This window comes from Callithrix jacchus, chromosome 11 (assembly GCF_049354715.1).
Source record: "Callithrix jacchus isolate 240 chromosome 11, calJac240_pri, whole genome shotgun sequence".
Classification (NCBI taxonomy): Eukaryota; Metazoa; Chordata; class Mammalia; order Primates; family Cebidae; genus Callithrix; species Callithrix jacchus.
The window spans coordinates 22,561,782-22,587,656 of record NC_133512.1 but is presented as its reverse complement, the minus strand read 5'-3'; the positions used below and the strand labels follow the sequence as shown (position 1 = coordinate 22,587,656).

The following is a 25,875-nucleotide window of genomic DNA, read 5'->3' as shown; positions in this document are numbered from 1 at the left end:
TATGGCACTGACTGGAAGCAATGCTGTTCCTGCCCTCAGGAAGCTTACCATCCAGTGGGGAGACAGACATTCACATAATCATCACAGCATTGCAGCTGTGTCATGCTGTGGGGATGTTCTCAGAGTGCAGAAACCTGACGTGGTCTGAGAGGTTCCTGAGGGGTTCCTTGAGGAAGCGGCTCTTCAGTTGGGCTTATAAAGACAAGCGGGGCCCCACCTCATATGGGGAAGAGTTGGGGGTAGAGGACTTTCCTGGCAGGAGAAGAGGGACTGTGAAAGGCTGCCTGGCTGGACAGCAGAGACGAAGCTGAGAGTGTGAGGGGAAGTGGGAGGCAGAGAGGTTCCCTGCTGCAAGGCTTTTAAGGACTTCAGATTTCACTTGAAAGGCACTGAGAAGCCACTGATGGATTTCAAACGAGGAGGAACATGTGCAGATGTGTGTTTTTAAGAATGCCTTCTGCTTTTTGGAGGGGGACCAAGATGGCATCTGGAAGCAGGCGTGTCTGTGAAAGCACAAGGCAAGGGGCACTGTGGCGGCGGACGTGCTCAGGACTTCGCCTGGCCAGTGCCTCATCCTGGCCGTGGTGCTGCATGACGTCCCATGGGGAGAGCTGGGTTTCTCTGCATCATTTCTTACAGCTAGTATGTCTGAATCTATAATTTTCTCAAAACAGTTTAATTACATCACTTTTTGAGAAGCACTAATAACTGTAGGGCAGAGCCCTTGCAAAGAATGTCATCCCTAGGTATATGTTAGGTTTGTGGGAGGAGCTAGCACCACAAAGCTGGAGCCCCTAGTGCTGCTGGTAATGAGCCTCACTTCTGGTAATGCCCTGGTGACAGGTGACTCTTCTTCTCTAACTGAGATGAATGGACTATCCACAATAGCTTGTAATTTTCAAATGCTATTTTTTTTCTTATAACGATAGAAGCCATTATTTTTTAAAGCATGTGGTTTCAATGGTGCACACTTGACGTATGAGTAAGAATCAGTTTTCTCAATCCCATGTTGCACCCTTGAAGTATTAAATAACCTCCTTCTCCCAACTTAAAAAACAAAAACAGATCTTACTTCCATGTGGAGAAGGGCCCATTAGTTCTCCAGGGAGCATGGAGACCCCTAGGAGGTGACAGCGGAGCTTGGGGTCCCACCACTCGGAGTGTCATCTGCAGCACAGCAGTGGGGGCATCCCTGGGAGCCGGCTGGAAAGGCATCCCTGGGAGCCGGCTGGAAAGGCATCCCTGGGAGCCGGCTGGAAAGGCATCCCAGATTTGCTGAATCAACATCTGCACTTTATCAAGGTTTCCAGGTGATGCCCGTATATACTGAGCTTTGCAAAACACCGCACAGGGAGATGGCAGGGTGAAGGGGCACAGGGGTTAAAGGGGGTGAATTGGCAGACTTGGTGAAGGCTTAGTTACACAAAGATAGAAGAGGGTGGCATCAAGCAGCTGTTGACATCTCCAGGTGATAATTGGGAATGTTCACGTGAGTATGGTAGTAGGAGCATTGGACGCTCAGGTTTATAAACTGTGAGTTTGGTCTGGAGTGAGGCATGTAGAGCAGCCAGATTGAGACAGCGTCTGGTCTTTTAGCTGGGGCCATAAAGGAAATCAAGGCACCCAATGGACAATCAGAAGGGAACGGATCCTGACTGTTGTCATCTGGGCTGGAATCAGCCAATTGCACTGTCCCCAAGGGATCCATCCTTTGAGTGAGTTATGCCCCATCTAAGCTTGCAGATGATGATAACACAGATTTCATAAAAACCCCAAGATCCACAACTATTAGCATAAAGCCCTCTATCATTTATCAGCCATAAGTGACAATCAAAGAATATCTTAAACACCACCATGATTTTAGAGCTTAAATTTGTAATTTTGAAAATCTGAAAAAATTTAAGAACTGAATTAAGCAAGTCTCCAAGCCTTGGCTCATGCTTATTCATTTTCCATGTTGAATAATTTAGTCAATTTCATGGCCAAAATACCTCTACAAAAACCTGGTAGAAATATGAAATATACTGATATCAATAAAACCTGTTGAAACAAAGGTTTTAGATTTGATTGAAATAGTACAAAATGTCATAGGGACATTTTATGCCAATAGCACTGGGAAATATATCAAGTCTGAACATTTTGAAACCATGACTGATATGGAGCAAAGTTTTTTCCTGTAATTTAAGCTATGGCTTTCTTGCTCACATCCCTATTTCTATGTGCGCTTTCTCTAACTAGACTCTAGAGCGACACATATATTAATACACACACACACACACATTCATACACACACACCAAGTACACATGTACATTCATACTTCTATGTGTACACATGCATGCACATATGTATACCCACATACTTGCAAATATATGCACAAAACACACATACATGTATATAGTACATGTATACAGTACATGCCCACACGTGTATACACACTTTCTTGCACACACACGCACACATGTACACATATAGGCACATACACATGCGCACACACACAGAGCTTTATTTCCAGTGTGAGTCAAGAAAAACCTGCTGCTCGAGTGTTTTATTACTTTCCCCTCCTGTTTGATCCCTCTAGGTTTCTTCTCCTCCAGGCTTTCCCCCTTTATAAACTGCCTCTGGTATTTAAATTGACATTCATATCCGTGAGATACTGTAGCTCTAAACCTCCTCTTGCAAGGCCTCGTGCAATAGCACGTATGATAAACATGAGATGGAGACCGTCAAGCTGCTGCCTGCAATTACTTATGTGCGCCAAGAGACTCTGAAGCCATTTCACAAGGAGGTGCACTTCAGCTACGAAGAGCTGCATTTCTTACAGATGCTACACCACAAAGGAAGACCAAAAACAAGAAGAATGTATCCTTTCCAGGATATATAATCTGGAGGAGACACATGAAGTATTTTTAGTTTTCTTTATATTTGCTTGCAAAAGTAATATCCATTACTACGAGCAAGTAAAATTGGTAAATTAATTTCTTAATTGGTTGCACGTTATTTGTTTCAAAGAACGTCTCTTTTATCACCTGGCTTTGACTACAATGTTGCCACAATTTCTTGAGCTAATCTGTACCTTACTAGGTTGCACCAGGAAAGGTCTATCATCACATATCTTAGATCTTTTCCTTCCCCCCGGCATGACATTTCAGACACAACCTGATAAAGTAGAGGTCATTAGGTAGATGATTTTCAGTTTCTTCTAGAGCAAGCCGCAGACAAAAAAGGAATCCCTGACCTTGTCTTGTTGATTTTTTTTCTGCCTACAGATTAACCTGGTCATCCTTCTAAAACAACCCACCATGTGAATTATTTTGATGAAATCTTTGCATTGAAGGTTGCACTGTGCTAGTCTAAACCATTAATTAATTATTCAGTTCATCTATTAATCAGCTATATACTGAATACAAGACATTGCACACCGGCCCCAGCACTGAAAGAACTCATTTGAATGGCAAACAAGCAAGTCAGCCATTACTCCACATTGTGACAGGTGCTGTGGCAGCAATACTCATGAGACATGCTGGAAAAGAAGTTGAGACTGCTGCTAATTTTCAGCTAGGAGAGGATGAGGGGCACCTCATCAGACTGGACAACTAAGGAAAGCATCCCAGAGGATCGGATGCTTGAGCCGTCCTGTGAAGGATGGCTTGGAGGTGGGCAGAGGAGAAAAGGGGAGAGAGGGCAAAGGGAACAGAGCGTGAGAAGGCACAGAGAGGGGAGGCAGCAGTAGGATTCAGCATGTCTGTGATCGAGTGAGGATCCTGTGCAGGTGGGAATGACTCCTGCCACAGGTGAGCAGAGTTCAAGGGCAGGAATGCGTAGCCACGGCTGCCTCAGGAGGCAGCCCAGTTGGGGCAGCAGGCTGTGCTTTCCTCCAGCAGCACACGGCATGGCTGTGTGGTCCCCTCAGCTGCCACCAGCAGCCCAGTGGGGATACACACTGCACTGTCGCAGGCATGGACTTTGCAAGTTAAGCAGTAAGAGGGGAGGAGGGAACACAAATGATGTGAGGCTGTGTCACGCAGGCAGGACAGAAAGAGGGAGTGAAACCAGATGAGAGCTGCCAGGTGAAAAATCACGTTACCAAAGGCCAAGGGTGAGGGAGGATGAGAGTGCTCCCTGAGTAAGGCTGAGAGTGCTGGAGAGACAGGAGGCTAAAGAGAAACATAGCCCTGAAGATGACAGAAATGCAGCCTTCCCGGGTATGGTGGGGTCGCAGGGACTCCTAGAGAGCAGACTTCTTCAGTGAATTGCCTTGTTGCACAAAGATTACCTAAAGAAATTGTTACCATTTCCTTCCAGAAAGTGGGCTCAGGTCTCCTCTGCAAGTCCTTTCTGAATAGTGAAGAATCAGCAAAGAGCCCCTAATGCGGATTAAAGAGAGACATCTGGATGCACTGGACTGAACTGGGCAGCAGCAGGAAGCTGCCTTTGAAGATCAGGCCCCACGTGGGACACCTCCATTCCCAGTCAAGCTCGCCGTCGCACAGAGGCCATATATATTTAAGTGACTGAATTAACTGTGGTACAAACTTGACTGCATCACTTAAATGCTTTTCTATTCTGGTAAGAGGAAGTTCTTCTAATATTAACTTCAACTGAGTGGAAGTTACCCAGGACAGCTCAGTAATCCAGCAAAGAAGACAAAGCCATCAATTACATGGCAGGGTGTCATATGTCTAGTCTGTTTCTATGGTAGTTCTCTGAACCAGGAGTTCCAGTGGAGAGAAAGCAACCGTGGCGGTGGTGGCTGGGCAGAAGGCTGAGAGGGAGACGGAGCGGCAGACAGCATGGTCACGCTGCTGGCCACTGCGATAAGGACAGCTCTCGAAGGGCAGCACCTCACATTCCTCCCATCACAGAACATGGGAAGGTGTATAGGACATTCCTCTTTTTCTTTTTTTGTGACAGAGTCTCACTCTGTCACTAGGCACCAGACTGGAGTGCAGTGGCACAATCTCGGCTCACTGCAACCTCTGCCTCCCATGTTCAAGTAATTCTCCTGCCTCAGCCTCCCGGGTAGCTGGGACTACAGGCGCACGCCACCACACCCAGCTAATTTTTGTATTTTTAGTAGAGACGAGGTTTCACCATGTTGGCCAGGATAGTCTCGATCTCTTGACCTAATGATCCATCCACCTCGGCCTCCCAAAGTGCTGGGATTACAGGCTTGAGCCACAGCACCTGGCCTAGGACATTCTTCTGACGGCCGAGATGTTACCTAAGAAGGGCAACACACAATGCTACTGAAATGCCACAGGGTACCTGCTGGAGGTGCGGGCTCCCATTGGCTCCTCCTCTGTTGAAATGGATTCTGAAAGAGCAGTGGCAAGGAGAGAAGAGAGCTGCCTTTTCCTGGCAGTGTCTGCCAAAAACAGTTTACCTTCTCTTCCATATTGGAGTCTTATCTCCAAATCTATTTATGGTTGTAAGCAGCTAAGCATTCAGAAGTTTGGATCGTATGGGCTTCCGAAGAGGACGATGCAAGGATCTGTTTTCATGTTAAACTGCAGACTTCTGCAGCAGGGCCTAGGCCGGGCCTGGTCTCAGCTGGCTCCTGCTCGAGCCATGAGGTCTTCCAAAGCATTGTCCTGGTCATTATTGTGTAATAGCAAAACTTCCTTAATGTCTTTCAGCTCAAAGCCCATCTCCTTAGATGTGCTCATTAACTGAAGAAACTCCATCATCTTTTCTTCTGAACACTGGTGCATTTCCAGAGCCTCTTCCACTAAAAGAGGGTAGAAGCCCTTCTCACAAAGCTGTCAGTGTGCAAAGAGGTAGTCAAGAATCTGCTCAATATTCTCTCCTTTCTTCTTCATGGCTCTCAGGACACATGGTATGAGTAGTCCATGTTGACCACTGTCTCCACACACTGCCGCTTGCTGGGGGACAGCATCTGCAGTTCAGAATAGGCCTGGGGACAGCTGGGCATGTTGGGCACTTGTGACACTGAGAAATTAGGAGGGGTGACCATGGGACCAGTATTTGGAGGTGATGATTCCTCTGTACACACCGACAAAACCGAGAGGGAAGGCATCTGGGAGGACGTCAGGGCTGGCATCTCTGTGCCACTGTCCAAGTTCAAAGCTGAAAGCCCAAGAGTGTGATGTCTGTTGAGCTCACTGGCACTGCTTTGGGTGGAAGGCTTTAGGGAATTCTGGAATGTGCCATTGCAGAGGCAGGATGTGCTATGGAAAGTGCTCGCCAGCTTGGCTGTCTTCTGATTGCTGTCATCATCTCTGGGAGGCCCTGCAGAGCTCACCTGTGGGGAAGGAGAACGGGCAGCTTCTGGATGTTCTTTTGGGGGTTAGAAGATCAGGTGTGGAGACTGTGCTTGCCAGTCTCTATGAGCCTAAGCCCTGAGCTGGGAAGGTGGGGAAGATTCCAGCATATGAGTGCCCCCAGAGCTGTCCTGGCTCTTTCCGTATTAAATGTACTTGCATTTTGAGAAGTGTCCTTCCCACCTCAGTCCTCCAGATAGACTATCCTAGTCTTTCTGGTGTCCTTACATCCTCAGCTGAAACCTGGCCTAGCTGCTGAGAGGAGCTGGGGAGACGGGGCGGGAGGGCCAGACTCAGTGCTGCTGTGGAGCTAGGTGCTCCCCCTTCCCCGAGACTGGGTGGACTGAACTCCAATCAAGTGGAATGCAAGTGAAAGATTCTTCCAGGGTTTTAATTTTTCCCCTCCTAACAAAGTCTCATAGTGTTACACTGGTTCTGCAATGTCTCTGAGGTGTGAAGAATGCACTTTTCCCTGTGGGGCCCAGAGTTTGCCTTTTCTGCCAGGCAGTCACCATGCTTCGCTGTCCCAGCCTTTCTTTTGGCTTGGTTTGGACCATAGTCCTCTGCTACCCAGGGTTTTAGAGCCCCCTGCTCTAGGAAACAACTGTTAGTTCAAGAAATCACTGGCCCCTTCCCAGCACATTGAATGAGTGAGCAGACAGGCCATGATTTAGTCGGCCAGCACTAACTCCATCTCTGTTCTCCTTGAGCAGCCTGCCCTCCAGCCCACTGCTTTAGGATGACAGAATGAATAACACCTAGTCATAGAAATCAGTCTTTTGGTTTGCTTTGTATTATGTGTACATCATTAAAGGTCTAAATACAAAGAAAAAAAAAACAAAAAAAAAAAACCTGGAGACTTCATCCATGCACAGTCTGACAAACTTCCCTATGTCGTAACACTTGGATTTAGACCCTGGAATCTTCCAGGCTTTCAAAACAGATGACATCTCACTAGAAGACCCACTTATCTCTTTCCCTTGGCCCTATAAACCAGCCCAGCAAAGTCCCGACTTGCACAAACAGGCAATTCACTCTACCAGAATAGAGTTATCTAATCTCTCAAAAATGACACCTGGCCAGTTTCTAACCATAATGCCTTTGGACTCATTTCCATCAACATGTCATCCTATGAGTATAAGCAATACTAACAATGCCTTTAAGTCTGTAGGCACCATAACCAGCGAAGAATACCATAAAATAATAGGAATAGGCAGCCCGATGAACACCCTCCACTCCACACGACTGTTGTGAGATGTCAACAGCATTCCCAGGATAACTAATCTGTTCACCATTCAGCAAGCGTTCACTGAGCCCTGGATGTGTGCCGGGCCCTGTGTGTGATGTGGAGATACCAATAGTCTCTGCCTGGATGGAGCTGAGAGTCTAGGACGGAGGACAGATATTAAATACGCAGGTGAATATTTCTCTCACCACCACCCATTGGCTGATTTAAAAGGAAAGTGGGATTTGCTTTGCAGATGGTTCATTTCCACATAAACGTCCTCATGGTTGTAACACACTGCTTTCTCTACTAACATGAGTAACTTTCAAATGAAAAAGCGGAGTGATTATTTGGCAAACCAAAGTGCTTCATTATTAATAAAGTTACTCAACATCCCTGTAGTAAGTGAGTTATTCACACAGGGTACTAGGAAGTGGAGATAGTCATATATCAGCCCTCTTGGACCCTGCATGTGTAGATAGATGAACCGGAACCGTGAGGGTGGATGGCGTCCCTGAGCCTTGGAGAGCAGGCTGGGTAGAGTACTCTTGGTCATCCTTTCTGCAGGCCTCCTGCCAGGGAGGGCGGCACCGGGTCTCAGAGGGACACAGCAATGCAGCAGAAACACTGAAAATGAGTAGTCTGTCATGGTCCACATCGGTGGCCTCGGGTCCATCCAGGTTTGCAAGAAACAGGAAGGTTCTCACTTGTATCTGGCTACCCAGTCAGCGTACTGACCTCGGCAATATCGATATGCCAGGAACTCAAGAGACCAGTGCTTCTCAAACTCTCACGGACATAGGAACTACCCAGGACTTTGCTAAAATGCAGATTCTGAGATTCTGGAGGACCTGACCATCTGCATCTCTAACACACTCCAGGGACGGTTGTGCCTGCGGCTCTGGGGAGGTGACACAGATTCGGAGCAGGGGTCACCTACTGCAACAGACTGTGTCCTCCAATAGAATAGGCCTTTCGAGACACTGTTAAGGAGGGGCTCAAGGAGAGAGGAGAGCCAGGGAAGGGTGGGGTCACACAGCCCAGGGAGACAAAAGCAGACGACCCTGTTGTCAAAAGCTGCAGGGGGCCAGGCCACACAAGAGCGAGGGGAATCCCACGGACGTAGCTACAGACGGATGTTTTTTGGAGCATTTCCTAGATCAGTTTCAGTGGAGTGGCTGAAACAGATACTACATTCTGAACAAATTCAGGCTCTAAATAGGAGAAGATACACAGAGAGATTCTCTTCCCAAAGCATTTGCTAGGGTAACACCAACATCAGTAGCACTGAACTTGTAGTTTCTGAATAGTTAATGGTGGTTGGGGATGTACAGCGCTGGAGCCAACATTTTCCCCTGTGTGTTTCTGAAACCACCCTGAAGGTTGTGTTGGCCTTGGGCACTACGTCACGGTTTCTTGTTTCAAACCAGGAGAGTCTGACATCCATTTCCAAGGCTGTAATCTCTCTCTGTCTCACCTCATGGGAAAAGGGTTTGTAGGTCATGATAGACACTGTGTATGGAGAAAAAGGGACTCAATATCTTAGGAGGGGACTCTCTCAAAAGGCCTGTAGTTATTATTCAAAAATTCATTTTATAGCATTCACGTTCTTATCAGATTGGACATATTAGAAAATTAAGGTCTTACTGATGATACCTTCTTCTTCTGCCAGGATAAATCGAATGGCACTTGAACTGTAAAATGAGCAGGGGAGGGAGCAGAGTTTTAGGCTTACTTGGTCCACTGTTCACCCCTGTTCTGTTCTCCTTGACTTTGGAGGAAAGGTAAGATTTGTTAATAAAAATGTTCTTAAAATTTATTTTAAAATTCTGGCTGAGTTTTTAAAGTAGTTTGCTACTGAGAAATCACTGATGGGGAAGATTTAGGGGAGCATTTCAGGCTGATGAGCCAACTTCTCATCTGCCTCTTCACCCCTCCCTATGCAGCCCTGGGTCCTGCCTGCCCTGGGAGACGTCTCTGTGGACCAGTGAGATCACAGCTCCTTTGTCGGTTCCTGGAGCTCTCACCCATGGCTCTGAACAACTGAGTGACTTGTCACGTGCCTGGGGACACGATATTTCTGGAGGACAGGAATGGTGTCTATCCAGCTGGCCATAGCCAGTGCCCTGTGGTGGCCTGCCACATGGTGGAGGTTGACTTGTTGAGTGACTACTTCAAAGGTGGCAAGCTTCCACACAGCTGGGGAGTGGGGGGAAAATGTGTTCAGAGGCTGGTTCACCCGCTCCTCTTACTCTGGTCTTCGGGATGGTGCCTTTAGGTACCTACTGAACCTATCTTACTCTAGCAATCTCTTTTAAAGCGTTTGAGATTGCCAGTGCTTCTCAAACTCCAATGGACATAAGAATTACCCAGCACTTTGCTAAAATGCAGATTCTGAGATTCTAGGAGGGCCTGACCATCTGCATCTGCAACATGCTTCAGGTGATGTTTGTGCCCATGGCCCTGGGGAGGTGACACAGATTCAGATCGGTGTCACCTATTGCAACAGACTGTGTCCTCCAAAATGAGTTTCCATTAGGGTTTCCAAAGCATTGGCAAAAGCTCAAAAGGGTCATTCATGAATAATCAACTTGTGCTAGACACTTTAAAAATCGCCAAAATGCAGAAGTGCAATTGTAAGGCAATTCTAATGTATAGATACGCCGAGTTTGAGTGGTGTCGGGTCATACTCTGCTCTGGATTTCCTTCCTTCTCCTTTTCCTGGGGCTCAGTTCTGCACCAGTGCAGGTCTCAAACTAACCCCAGTCTTCCCGGCATCAGCACTGAAGTGCTAATAGAAAATTCTCAGTTTTTTTGGCATACGAAATCTAGTCTTTGGAAACTTCTGAAGCCTCAAATATACACTTCACCGATGCTTTTCCACAGCCCTGACTGTGTCATTCACCATGACCGCAGAAACATGTACACATGCAAAGCCTCAGGAGACTCGGTCATTTTCGCTGCTTCGTTGAGGGCACTCTGCATGGGGCCTGCGGTGCTGAAGAGAATACTGCCTAGAACTCTCTTGCAGCAGGATGCCCTGGTGGCTGCTTTGGGATTACTTTACATATCAGGTTCTATTACAGGGCCATGTTCCCTGGAGGTGTTCTCCCATCATTTCAGGCGGTTTCCTACAGGGTTGCCCTGGCTTGCTAGTATCAAATGTCCTCCTAGGGCAGGAGCCTTGGCCAAGATCCATTCCTCTGTGACAAGCTGCCTCGTTTTCTGCAGCTTAACTGTAACACGCTTACTGAATGTGCAAGTCACAGAGTGTGGGTTGCCCCCGCCCCCAGCCCGGGAAATGCCCCTCCTTCTAGCCTGCTATATCTTTCATTGGGTGCTATTATTTCTCATCTTTTCTCACCTTCATTCAACAAACATTTACTGATCTAAAAAGGTACCAACATCCCTATTCCACTTTGTAAACTATTTGAATAAAAAGAATAAATAAATTTTCTTCCAAAGTTGCTGAGTAGTTAAGTAATTGATACAGAAGATGTATGCAGCCATCTTTGGGGGTTTATTGTGAGCAATTTGGAAATGTTTTCTATTACTGGTGGGGTACAGTTTGCTAAACACTTTGGAAAGTGTTTCAGTAATATCTACCAAAGCTACTACAGCGACCAGTACCCTCCGACCCAGCAATGCCACTCTGAGGTACCCAACGGAAGTGCATCCTAAAGCACACCAGGGAGAATTGGGACAATATTCATAAACTCATAACTGCAAGCAAAGGGAGAGAACCCATATGTCCATCGGCGATAGAATGGACGAACGCGGTGTGACATTGTCCTGTGATGGAACTGTCCAGCTGTGGGACGCAAGAACTACAACTCTGAGGCACAGCATGGAAAAATGTCAACACGTAATGTTGTGTGAAAGAAAGTGGCCCAAAGGAGCACCTGCTGGATAAGTCCACGTAAGCAAAATTCAACAGTAGGCAAAGCTGGCCCATGGTGTTGGCCTCAGGATGGTGGTGGCTCCATCCCAGAAGGCAGCACAGGGCACTTTTAGGATGCTGCTGGGGTTGGCCGTCCTGATCTGGCTGCCACTCACAAAGGGCTAATTGATTTGTGATATAGTGGCCAAATTGCAAACCTTTGACTTGTGTATTCTTTTAAATTTAGTTATACTTGAAAGTGAAAGCTGCTCCCTCTGAGCAAAGCTGCCCCCTCTGAGCAAAGCTGCCTGGGCAGCATCAAATTCCTGGTCAGGAACTCATGTTTTCAGAAGGGAGTTGTGTGTGAGGCCCTGAGGAGTACATAAATGGGACGTATGAAAAGTGGGGTGCTCGGTGCAACCGGATTTCTTGTGGAGAGCGGCCAGCGGGGGGATGTGTGCATTGTGTGGGGCCAGAGGGATATCAATAGCCAGCCCACGAGCAGAAGCAGAGAAGGCCCGGACTCTCCTGAGCTTGAGGTCAGGAGACCTACCTGCGGGTTAGAGTTATTTGAACGCAGAAAATGCATGCCCTTCTTGAATCCATGTTGCCAAGTCTTTCTTTGCCTAGAAGAATCTTTCGATTCCCAGCATGGGTAAAGCATGTTTTCAGGTATTGAAATGACTAAGGTTGTAACAGTAACCATGAACCCACATGTTGTGCCCCATTCTAAATCAAGTATGATGGTAACAAACGCTGTGACCTGTGCCTAGGAACACTTGTTTCAAACTTCAGACTCCTCTCAGGTTACATGGGAAGCGTGGCTGTGGGTATGCATCTCCCTCCGCATAAATCTACTGTCACTTAAAACTTAAAGTTATGGTAATCCATGCTGTCCTGATGATTAGTTTCCTGATGTCATTCCCCATTCCAGTTCTGCAAGCCCAGGGCCAACCAGTCCAACTACCCAGCAGAGACGCCTGCCTGCTGCTGTAGGATGGCACTGGATGAGTGCAAGGAGGGCACATAGGAAGCTCTAGGTGTCAGCCACAGCCTCCGTGTAGGTAAATCACTGGGGCCTGAGAGCAGACTGGGATATCTGCAGGGAGCTCGTGGATGGGAGTGTGAAGCTGCATCTTTCACTATACCTTCAGGATGGCTTCCAGGAAACCCTTGAGATTCAAAGACCTGAGTCACTCTTCCACAGTGCCATTGATTACAGAATCTATTTTTAAGAGATAGAATAGCTAAAATCTTAGATGATGATAGATATAACTTCTTAAATGCGGTAGAGGACAATAAATATATGTTAAAAGGAACTCATAAAAATAGCAGCCATTGACTGAATATTTGCTTTGTACAGGCTATGTGCTTGGTGTTTTTACAATAGTCCTGGCAGGTAAAATAAAATTGAAATAATCCTTACGAGACTATAGTGAGGCTAAGAGGTCGTGCCTGTAAAGCGCCTGGCACACTTTTCTGATACTATTGTCTGATCAGAGTCTTGATGACACTTGTGTCTTGATGACACTTGTGGTATTTTTTGAAGTCATACTGAATTCTCGTGAACTTAAAGAACAATAATCATACAAACAAATGTTGCAGTGTTTCATTATTTCTACACTTCATCCTTCTCTCAAAAGCTGATATTTATACAGGTGGTAACAATATATTTAGAATTTTTTTTGTAATGCCAGAAAAATAACAAAACATAAACACACCGATTAATACTTTAAGTCTATTGGACATGGATGCTATAGACAGGAATGAATTCTCCAATCATCTCAAAGCCCATGGTTCCTTGTTATAAAATGTTAGAAATATGGATTTTAAAAGAATGGTATTAAAAAACTGCTAAATGTCTAATATTATGAAACTGTTAAAAATTATTGCATACATAGATGTAAAATTGAGTACTCTAATAATTAAACATCTTGTATTTTTAAATATTTTAATTTATTATTTATTTTAGAAATGGGGTCTCACCGTGTCACCTAGGCTCGAGGGCAATGGCACAATCACAGTTCACTGCAGCCTTGAGCTCCTAGGCTCAAGTGATCCTCCAGCCTCAGCCTCCTGAGTAGCTGGGACTACAGACACCTGGCTAATTTTTAAGCCTCAAGTGATCCTCCTGCCTTGGCCTACAAAGTGTTGAGATTCTAGGCATGAGCTACTATGGCCAGTGTAAACATCTTTTAAAATATTAAATGCCTTAGGAAAGATCTCAGGATATACTAGTAATAAGTAAAAACATATATTAATATATTCATAATCATTGTTTCCAGATGACATAGTTTTGTGAGCCTTTTGCTTACCATGATATACTTTTCCATATTTTTACAGTATTTCACAATGCCCATGTCTTACTTTTTACACTGAGGCTGTGAAATGTGAAGAACACAGGGACGCACCTGGTTTTGGCATCTCTGTGGAGCAGTGCTTCCCATCCTGGCCACACCTTAGTGTACCTGGCGGCTTCCAAGCTCCCACCACCACGGCAGTGCCCATCAGAGTGTCGGGTGGGGCCTGGCCTGGCAGCAGTTGCTCAAAGCCCCCTGTGGACTCTAGGGCCGCTGCAGGAAGGCAGGTCCCTGATTTCTAGAGGTCTATGGGTTTTGGATAGGACTTGAAACCGTATCAAAAACTCCCAGAGCCCAAACACAGTGCTGCTTCTTATCAAATCACCTTGCGGTCTTTGTCAAAGCCAAACATCCGGGACGTTTAAATCAGAATTAAAGTTCTGTGCACTCATTGAGCAAGAGTGTTGATCAAAAGCTAGACTTCCATGCCTTTGGATCAAATAGTGAATCTGATTGAGACTTAATGGTTTTTTTCCTTATCAATCCTCTATCGAAGGAGGTACACTGAGAAAACACTGGGAAGGTGAAGAAAAAGTGGCTTACTTGGCTGTGGGGGAAAACATCACATTTGTACACAACAAAGATGGAAAACTGAAACCAAAACCACCCTCTTGCAAAAATACATGGGAGAGGGGAAGGGCTGTCAGGTATTTTCAACTGTATATTTCACCTGGGATATAAAAGAAGGAAATTGCCTGGAAATTTGACTAGGATGTTTTTGTGGGATTACCGAGGCAGTAGCACGCTGACTGAACGTGGCTGTGTACCAGGCACTCATACAGTCTCACGCAGTCAACAGGACCATGAGGCAGAGCTGGCAGGCTTGGCCGCATTGGGTCATTATGAGAATGTTTAGGGAAGGGTGTTGTTTTCATTCACGGAACTTCCTATTTAACAGAGGGTTAAGGAACAAAACCTCTATCCAAGGTGACTTCTGACAAACTTTCCGCAGCCTACAGGAGTCACTGCTTCCCTGGCAGACAGCCTGTCCGTGCCTGCCGACCAGCTCTGGTACAGATGTCTCTTCGTTTTCTTTCTCAAAAGTGTCCTTGTGTGGAGGGAAAATGATATGGTCACTCTGAGTCTAAGGGCATAATTTAATCTTCCTTGATGACTATCTCCGGATCATCAAGATAAGATTGATTCCCATTATAAAAGACAAAGGCTGGAATCTGGGAGTTGGGGGTTGCACTGACACTTGACTGTAAGACTGCAAGGGATAAAGAAAGGTGCAAAGGCCTGGAAGTCAGGGGTCTGGGATTCTAATCCCTGCTCCACCAGTGTCTACCTGTGTGACCCAGGCCAGTTATAGCAATTCCATAGTCTACAAACGCACTGCCCTGACATCACAGGGCAGTGGGGTTCCCATCCAGCGTTTCCTACTTGTGCATTCCATTACTGATCTCCAGAGGCCGGCAGAAAGACCCTTCCTCGCTTCACGGAAGGCTGCTGAGGCTGGGCCAGCCACTCCACAGGGCCTTCTAATGCGGCAGCCCCAGCCCTTGGACCATGCTTCCCGCCTACTCTGAGATCCGCTCCCACACCGCCCCACCAGGCCTGATTCTAGGTGATGTGGAAACTTTTGATTGAAAGTGACCACTCCAGCTAATCATCTGTTTGTTTTGACCCCAAATTATGGGTTTGAGCAAGCAATGTGCCCATCCTGGCAGCTGCCTTGGTCGCCTAGCTGCTGTGTGCTCAAGGTTGGCCTGAGACTTGTCACCCACCATGCAGGTCAGGAACTTCTGGAATTCAAAAGGCCTGGGCAAAGGAATGACCCTGAGATGCAGCATTCATCAAATCATGACGGAACCACCCTTAAATCGTCTGGCTATTTGGAGTCACTGTGAGACCTGAAGAGGTGAGACGCTGGCTGCAGAGCCTCCTGCCTAAGCTGGGAATCGGTTTGCACTGAGGGCTTCTCTAGAGGGTTCTTGCCCTGCTGCCAGTGAGTCCTGTGTGTCACTCAGAGAGGGCATCATGGGTGAGGCTGGGTAGCCCAGGTGTCTGCCTCAGTCACGCTAGGAGTTCCACCTCCAGCCCTGGCGCCCATCAACCAGAGATCTCAAGTCCATCAGGCAATTTCACCCTGGGGCCCCACCTCACATCAGCCATCTATCGAGGACACCTGGTTAAATGAGATGATGCAAACAGTGCCCAGCACTCAATGACACAGAAGCAAGGGGATATGTTTCACCTCCTTCCTGTTTCAAAAAGGTCTCCTTTAATTGGCATCTTCATAAGCCCTCCTAAATGTGGTATTTACACATCATTTACCTGGTGGGCTGTTGGCATAGAAGGATGGGTCTTTACAGATGAGCTGGCTATCATGGCATAGAAGGATGGGTCTTTACAGACGAGCTGGCTATCATGGCATAGAAGGATGGGTCTTTACACGAGCTGGCTAGCATAACGTCCAAACGCTCCTCAGGTGGGTGTTCACCTGTGCACTATCTCATCTTCACTCACGTAACTGAGCCCACTCACTCCCGAGGCAAAGCCGGCTCGCTACATGTCAAGTCTAGGAATTCATTTCTATAGGATTTTATTCACTCTAGAGAGTAACATGATTTTTAGTGTTTTTTAGACAGTATTTAGGGCACTTAAAATCTTCTAATATAGCCTCTGCTGCGTTTTATTCAGGAGGCCTGGTGGGTCCTGCTCCAAGCCTGTCTCATCAGTGGCAACAACAGGCTCAGGAAACTGGAATCCAAGCCCAATAAATAAAAGGTGTGAGGTTTATGAAAAAAAGAAAAAAAAAAAAAGTCTAGCAAGCGAGATGAAACCTGCCTCGCCTGGCAGCTGCTCTGAAACCGGTTACTGTGGATTGCAAATCATACCCTGGTTGATTGAGCCCGAAACCACAAAATGTCTAAAGAATGAAGCAAAGCACTTTAGTTCTAGTGCACTTCGGTGTAAGACGGAGTCCATTAGAGTTAGAGGACTGGGCGGGCCAGGCCGAGAGAGCACACACCGCGAGGTACCCGAACCCAGCTGGCAGGGTTTCTTGGGAAGAGTGCAGTCAGCTGTCTGCTAGCATTCAGCGATTCCAAATCCAATTTCTATGGTTTCTGAATCAGTTCCTGGGATATAAATGGAAGAGGGAAAAAGCAACAATGATGCTTCCAAGAATAAAAGCAGTTGCAAGTCTGGAAACCCCCCAAAACTCCATTCGCTGGAAGGAAGCTTTTCTGAAGGCACTTGAATCCCCTTCATTTCTGCATAGTGTCAATGGAAAATGAAATCACTCCCATCTTGGCTCTGAAATGCTTCTCCAGCGACTTCACACCTGGGCCCAAGATCTGCCAGGGGCCAGCTGGTCATTGTGCAGAGGCTGGTGGCTAATGGCCAGTGAAAGGCAGAAGAAAGGAGAGCGGGGCTAAAATCGGTCCCAAAGAAAGCATGAAAAGCAATATTTGAAATTCTACTTCCGGATCTGAACAGGAAACAGAATGGAAACCCAGTAAATCACAGACTAGAGAGTTGCTTTGCTCCCTGATTCCCAGTCACACAGTCTCCTATGAACTTCTTGGTTTTGGACACAGGCTAATTGAGCTATAAATAATTTAATGGCTGTAAGACATTTAACATGGGAAACAAAGGCCTGTAAATCATCTAGGCTGGTGCCAGTGAAAATTGGGGGCTTTGCCCAGCCTCTGTCTGCCTTTCTCAGGGTGTGGACAGCCCGCAGACCAAGGAGGCTTGGCTGCAGCGACCCGGATGCACGTTTCTGCTTTATTATCTTCATGGGTTAGCAGCGATCACGTCACAGAGACATCTATGTCTGCAGAAACCCCTTTTCTCTCTTTTGGCTGCATTTTTACTGGCTCAGAATAAATAAATAGGAAAAGAAAATAGATATTTATATTTTTCATTATGCTGCTTTTAAATCTACTATGTCTAGAATTTTAGAGCATGGGATGTATTACATACGCTTTTAAAAATAAGGTAAATTTTCTAAATTTAAAAAAAAGGTCAAAACTTGTTCCTCTGGAAATTCTCATAAGATTCCTAGGAATCTCCCCGCTTCCTCCCTCCCCAGCAGTATCTCATCACGTGACGCTCATAACAATATACACTGTGTGTTGATGCTACTCTCTCTCACATTTTTCTTTCTGTGCCTCCTCCTGTACTTTCTTACTTGGTTATCTGGATAACCTTCTCAGTGTGGAGAGGTCGCCTGCTGGAGGGAATGCACAGCAAATGCACAACCAACCAGCAGCACAGAGCTTCCTCTTCTTCTGAAGTCCAGTGGAGAACTGTTTTGGAACTCATTCAAAAGGAGACGGGCTTTATATTTCTGTTTTCATTTGCTGAAATACCAAACAGGCCCTTTCGTCATGGAAATAAACGCAATCCTAGGCCCAAAGGAAGGATAGAATTTGTCCTGTGAGTCAGAAGTTGATACCTAAACCAGGAGAGGATATCCCTTTAAGGGCAAATATGGAATATGACTTTCTGCAAAGGTAATATTCTGACTAGCAATGACTCATATGGGAAAGCGGGGAAGGCTTTGAATTACTGCTTCAGAACCTGTCTTGTCTTGCTTTCTGCTTGGTCCTTGGCAAAGAGGAGCTGGCCTAACCAGTAAGCAGCAGGCATTGCAGGCGGCTCTGTGCTTTGTAGCAGGACCTTGATTTTTTTTTGGAGGGGGCCATGAGGCCAAACCTTAAGGGCAAAACTCAGCTTGCAGTCATTATTACCTGGGAACACATCCCAACACCCAATTCTTCCATTGCTATAGATATTTCTTAAAAATTTCCAAGAAGAATAGAAGCATCTCAGTTTAACTATAGAAAGACTTGACGCTTGGGAAGCTGAGGGTATCCAGACCCCTTTCGTTTAGATTGTATCACTATATGTGGAAAGAGATTTTAGATGACTTTGCAGAGAACATCATTTAATCATTTATGCACATTAATCTATTTCCTTTCTAATGTTCAAGGCTCTGGAATTTATTGCCTAAGGGCTGCCTCTTCTTCCTACCGCCCCGCTCATTCTATTAAATGCCGCCCCTCCCACCTTCCCCCTGGCAGACCTCTCTAGCATATTACTCTGTTGTAGTCTCACCGAGCAATGACCGTCCTCACAATGTATCCTGCTGATTTATATGTTTACATACGCATTTCCTTTTCCCTACTAAGATATAAGCTCCAAGACAACAGCACCTTGTCCAGCCTGTCATGTTTCTGGAGTTCAAATCACTCAAAGCCTAAGGAAGTTGCACAGGAGGTCAAACTTCGGTCCCGTTTCACTTCCACCCATTCACTGCCTCTTATTCTGCCACCTGGAGTCCCACAGATGAAATCGAGTCCTGGTTTGGTGTGACTGTGCTTTGAGAATTTGAAGATGACTATCCTTCCTGCAACTCCCTTCTCCGTCACTCCCGTCATAACTAAATCACGCCAGTTCTTCCAACCAGTGTTCATGAATGCCAGGCATGGCGACTTGCCTTCAGCCTGCCGCCGTTTCTCTACTTCTGAAAATGTAGCATGTAAAACTCACAAACCTCCGACCGGAGATTTCACTTCCCAAAATCATCCCACAGAGCCTTGCTCAAGTACCTGAAAATGTGTGAACAAGGATGCTCCTGGCAGCTGTTTATGGAGAAAACCCACATATCCAACAACAGAGGAAGAGACAGCCACCCTTGGACTCCTCCGCACATGGGCCCCCAGGGCAGCTCTGGCAGAGTGGGGCCAGCCCTCTGTGCGGACATGGACAGTTCTGATGAGTTATAAGCGATGATAGACTGGACAGGGAAAATGTGGCACATATACACCATGGAATATTATGCAGCCATCAAAAACTATGAGTTCGGGTCCTTTGTAGGGACATGGATGAACCTGGAAACCATCATTCTCAGCAAACTGACACAAGTGCAGAAAATCAAACACCACATGTTCTCACTCATAGGTGGTGTTGAACAATGAGAACACATGGACACAGGGAGGGGAGCACCACACACTGGAGTCTGTTGGGGGGAAATAGGGGAGGGACAATGGGGGGTGAGGAGTTGGGGAGAGATGGCATGGGGAGAAATGCCAGATATAGGTGATGAGGAGGAAGGCAGCAAATCACACTGCCATGTGTGTACCTATGCAACTATCTTGCGTGTTCTTCACATGTACCCCCAAACCTAAAATGCAATTAAAAAAATAAAATAAAATAAAATAAAATAAAAAAGAAAAAATAAACTCTAAGTCACGACTTAGAACATGAGCATCATTTGATTTTTGTTCTAAATGCCGTGGGAATGGTCTATGGCCATTTCTTATCACCCAGGGCTTTTCTAGGCTCGGCATGACACATAGACTAACTCGGGGTCAAAGATTTCTGCATTTGGAATGAGTCACAGTGCAGCTAAAAATCACCTTTCAGAAGTTCTGCCAACTTAAAAATAGTAGAACTTTTGTCTCAATTGCATCTTTCAAACACAATAACTAAAGAGGAAATATAGACTTTTCTAAGGCATCCAATAGCAGCCAGAAAAAAGATGCTTCTTTTATACAGCAGTGGAAGTGTTCATGAGTTTTGCTGTGTTTCTTGACATTTTTATACATAGTATAGTATCATTTACATGGGATTTAAATATTTTCCTTTGTTTGCAAACCATTTACTTTACAAGTAGGCCTGTCTTTTGAATAGCTTGTGCCAGATAACAGGGGGAAGATAGCGCAGAGTGGGCACACTCTATATAGCACATAGGCATTTGTGCGAAAAATAATCTTTCAATTTCAAATGCAAATATTGTTCTGTCCTCAAATCTGTGGTCTTGAGAATTTGGAAGTCAAATATGCTCTGAACAAGTGGAATTTACTGCCGTGACGTGCAGTATGCTCTGTCTGGCACAGCAGTGCCTGGGACGTGTAAGACGCTGGCGGAAATGAACTGTGTGCAGATGTCTCACATCCTGCAGCATCCACTCTTCTATTTTGAGTTATACTGCCAGCATTTCACATGAAATTCATTAAACATGAACATCTGAAATAATAAATTTTTTATATTACTTAATTCCACAGGTGCTATGGAAAATAAAAAACAGAAAATGGAAAAACAGTAGGTCTCTGTCATCAAATAACAAAACTCAGTGGACATTTTTCTTGATTGAGGGATCAATGGAAATAGGATAAAAGTATACACCTGTCAGAAAGAGAAAAATGAGGAGGAAAAGAAGGCAAGGGACAGGGAAGAAATACATTATGGCTAAAAGATAAACTAGTCTGTATGCACAATAAGAATGTTTGAGTTCCGGCTGGGCGCGGTGGCTCATGCCTGTAATCCCAGCACTTTGGGAGGCCGAGGCGGGTGGATCACGAGGTCAAGAGATCGAGACCATCCTGGTCAACATGGTGACACCCCATCTCTACTAAAAATACAAAAAATTAGCTGGGCATGGTGGTGCATGCCTGTAATCCCAGCTACTCGGGAGGCCGAGGCAGGATAATTGCCTGAACCCAGGAAGCGGAGGTGGCGGTGAGCCGAGATCGCGCCATTGCACTCCAGCCTGGGTAACAGCAGCGAAACTCCATCTCAAAAAAAAAAAAAAAAAAGAATGTTTGAGTTCCAATAAACTAGATCAGATACTGCCAAATTATGCTGTTGCTTCTATTTTATCTGAATGTGTATGTGTATACACACATACCACACACACACACACACACACACACACACACACATACATGTTTATTTATGGGCAAGACAGACTGACTTTTCTTGCATTTTAATTTTGCTTGGGAAGGTACAAAGCTGGCAATATATATGTTTCTACTTAAATATTTAGCATGTTTATTGTAAAAGCCAATTCAGGAATATCTGAATATTTGAACTATAAGAGTTGAAGACAGTTCCACGGGTAATAGGGTAATGTCTCGAGAGATTTTTACCAAGATCTCTAAATGATAAACCACATCATGGATATATGTTGATAACAGGATACATCATACTTCCAGAATCAGAGTCAGGACTAGCCTCTTGCATGAAATAATTAATTTGAATAGTTTTACTTTAAGTCTCTACGTCAAAGCTAACATTTCCTTCAGGCCTGTGGATCGTGAAGTGCACAGGCAGTGCAGGTCTCATTTTTGGAGGAATGTGTAAAGGAAATAGAACTGAAGATTGATAAACAACCCTGGACATATTGGTGCCCAAGGAAAGCAGATCCTTTTTGCATTGAACGAGCAGGGCAAAGCTGATGAGGAAATGAAGGCACACTGCCACAGAATGAAGGGAAAAGATGGGCTCAGCCCACTGGAGAGACTTACTAGGGTTCTCAGAAAAGGGACGAAGATGACAATATTGGTGGCTTCTGACCCAGAATGGTTTTTGTGTTAGGGCGAGGGGCCCTACAGATACCTGATGCACACCATTCCACTTACTGCTCAGGGAGCAGTGAACATGTGTGTACCTGTCACATCCAATCTTATTCCAGGGTCGCAGGCACTGGACCATCAGCATTGCCCTGCACTGAGCTGCTATTGGCATTTTGGAATAGCAGTGGCTGTGAGCTTCTCCCGAGGTCATCCCACGTCCAGCCCTTGTTGCTCAGCTCCCAGACCTGGGTTTCTAGTTCTCCTGGGGACTCTGCACTACCTGATTCATTTCCTTTACCAAATTCTTACATTTTGTTGTTTTCAAATAAAAACCCAGAAATCGATGTGTGTCAGCCCTTCTCACTTATGCTTAAAAGTTTCACTGCATTCTCTACATCTGTATTAGCTCATGTTGTTACTAAAAGCTTATGAAATAGAACATTTGTCTTAAATTATGTCTTATCTACCAAACTGATTAAAAAAAAAATCAAAACAGCTAAATTAAAATAGTAGATGCATTTGGAACAATGGTTAATATAAATAATAATTAGGATAAAATCAGGGTTCTTTTACTCTTTCTGCATAAGCTCTAATTAGAAAGATATTTTGCGATTCATCCTGGATATTCTCAAACCCTGTAGAGTCAGATGTTAGATGGTCTCAATTTGCACTAAAGCTCCCTAAATGCTTCTCCAATGGTGCCCATGGCTAGTTCACAAGGCTATCATTTGTGCAGGAGCTGCTTTCATGAAGAAAAAGAGGGAAACAATTAGTGTCCACGTCAGGATACTGGAACCACTACAGCCTGGTTCTCTTTGATCATGAAAGACTCTGTTTTATCAGCAAGTGAAAGAGTAATTCCCTCTCTCTTAACAACAGAAAACCATTTTAAAATCTTAGTGCTGACTTTGAGAAGCACTTAGAGTGAGAATAAAAAGCAACAGCAAATGATCTAGTTTCATCTCAAATACTGGAAGTGACGAGTCATAATCTTTCGGCCATTTCCCACGTGTGTATTCCTTACTCTTCTCAGCCACAAATCACACCAAAAAGTATGTGGTATATTTCGGAAGGAGCCACATTATAATTGAATGTATCATTCTTGCCTGAGCATTTGACTTCAGGGGAGATGGCTTAAAAATAAGCAATAGAGGCAGAGTTGTAACAACCGTAAGCTTCTCTAATAATAAATTAGAACACCAAATCTAAAATCAAACCAAACATCCATTGTACAATTACTTTATAAAGGGGCATCATTGCAGTATACAGTGACTATACTTGCTATTTCTATTTCTATCCCTGGAATTCTTTCTCGCCCAGATTTCCCCCGTCAGTTACTTTTTCTCTTTCACTTGAGTAGTTTCTGAGTGCAGATGATCTGCCTTAGATCGAATGAAGCCAAGCACAAGCAATACATGATTATCAATCACAGTTCCTGACAGTCTGCCCACTTCCTACTGCACTGTAAAACCACAGAAAAAATGCAGGATCCGTAACATGAATTTTTGGATGAAACGAGTCAATGCCCCTCGGAATTACTGAGGCAGCGCAGTCTCCTACGGTGGGTTGGGAGAAAGGGGACATGGGGCAGTTCCTAAGCGCTGGATGAAGTCAGGAAGGGTAGAGCTTTATGACTTCGCACGCTGAATATTTCCACTAAGAACACAAATCGCTGCTCATCATTTGTGAAACAGTTACTCCATGCGGTAGACAGTGCCATAACCATCCCTGGAACCCTTCAGATAACCCCCAAAGATAGGCCTTAGGTTTTCTTAATCGAGAGATGAGACAAACGAGGCTCAAGACAGTCAACTTGCCATGATCATCCAGCCAATAGGCAGCTCGGGCAGGACTGAAGCCTGACCTGTCTCAGAATCAGTGGAGCTCTACATCTGCATCCACCAGGCATCACGCAGCACAGTGCCGGAGGCCTCGGTGGAGGCGGAGGCAGAGGTGGCGGGGGCCAGAGCCTATGGAGGAGGGTTTCAACCCGGGTTGCCAACCTGCTGTCTGCATGGCCTTAGGGAATTCCATGGCACTTGCTATCCGTGCCTGGGTCTCCCATTGAATTGCCTGCCATGCTTTTTCCCACACAGACTGTGGATGAGGGGCCAAAGCACTCGGCATACTGCCTTTCAGACAAGATCATTTGAGAAGCCACTGGTATGTCGGTAGCCACAGATGGTCTGTCCTACTCAGTGCTGCCCAGGGCTGCTGCTAGACAGAACACTCACATGCCCCTTGTCACTCATGTAAATTGGGCTTTGAGTTGGGCCTCGATTTACATCGATGTTTCTTAATATGAGCACAGGAACATCTACCCTTCTGGCATGGAAAATTAAAAGTAATATAATGCAAGTAACATATTTTTAGAAACAACGTCTTTTCAAAACAATTTCTCTCTTGTGAATTAAAAGACGTGAGCCTTCTATGCAGCATCCTTTATTCTTAAAACCAGAGATGATGAAATCTGTATGAACAGTCACATGTCATGCCTGGTAGACTTAGGTTCAAGTATTCATACAGATGTGAAAAGGAAGAGACAGTTTCCAGAACATTTAAGAGTCTTTGATGGGACATGTTTCTACAGACTCCTGTGTTTGAAAGAATGTGGCCTAATGTGGACCATCTAATATCTAACCCCCTGCGACATCATTCTTTGGTCAGATTTAAACACCACCACCCACAGGCACACCTTTCCCGCCCTAAGCATTACCCTTCTGCAGCTCTGTCTAGACTAGCTTTCTTCTGTAGCTTGTGCTTTAAATGAAAAGCTGCCAGCTTTTCAATTAGTCTGAGTGTGATGCTGCAGGTTCATAAGTCGCGGATCACATTCTGTAAGGTATCTTCACAAAAGCACATTACAGGGTGTTAGGAAGGGAGACATATTTGAAGCTGTATTACGGTTATGAAGTTCTGCAATGAGGCCATCTAGTTAACTAAACCATCATATCAATTAAGAAATCAGTTTAAAAAGCACCCCCTTCTCCAAATCCCTTTCCAGGTATTAAGCACACAATTCAGATTTTCTCAGAGAGGACACACACTGAAGGACTTGCAGAGACTGGCAAAGATCATCAGCTTCATAAATGGGTCACTAGCCGAGGATGCCTCAGAGAAGGGGAGGATGCCGAGAAGCCGCTAACCCTCCTGAGGAATAAAACACTGAAACAGACTAAGAGTTCAGATGCGAAAAGGTACTTCATGACCTATGAAGTATCTATTTCATGGGTCATGAACTATCTATTCTTGCATCTTTCTCCAGCTTGCCAAACTTTGTAATTTCTTCAAATGAAGAAGAAACTATACAGAAGTATTTTTAAAATCTACAGAAGTCAAAGCATGTGGCCTTTTTATTATGCTGTCTGAAATGTTCCTCTTTCAAAGATGTTAAGGACTGCAAAGTCTGCAGCATTTAAGTTTTCCCTCTTCCTCCATGCTTTAAACAAAATCGAGTTTTACAGCCCAGCTACGTATATCAACCAGTGGGTACATGGTGTGCCTCCTGAGAATGTTCGTCAGGAGTTTTTAAAATAATTTTTAAAATTTCAATTTAAGATATATAAATGAATAGATACTTAGAGAGGTAGACATACACATTATACATGTGGTATATAATTTCATTGCTTAATTCTGACCCTAAAGGGTTGAAAATGTTTTTTCCAAAAAACATTTTAATAGAAACATCGGGGAAAAACCAATATTTTTCATATATTGTTAAATAAAAAGTGCCCAGTTGTTTGCTGGAATATTATTCTTTTGATGAGCTGAGCCACCAAGCAGCCACACACGCTGCAGTTCAGTGTTCACGTCCAA

General features: G+C 45.1%; 1 protein-coding gene and 1 pseudogene across 2 annotated transcripts in view; both read right to left on the bottom strand.

Moving 5' to 3' along the window:
• Window positions 1-25,875, bottom strand: part of EGFR (epidermal growth factor receptor) — a 198,673-nt gene that overhangs the window by 87,485 nt on the left and 85,313 nt on the right. The gene's annotated exons all lie outside the window — the stretch shown is intronic.
• Window positions 5,417-14,580, bottom strand: LOC144578299 (ubiquitin-associated protein 1-like; annotated as a pseudogene).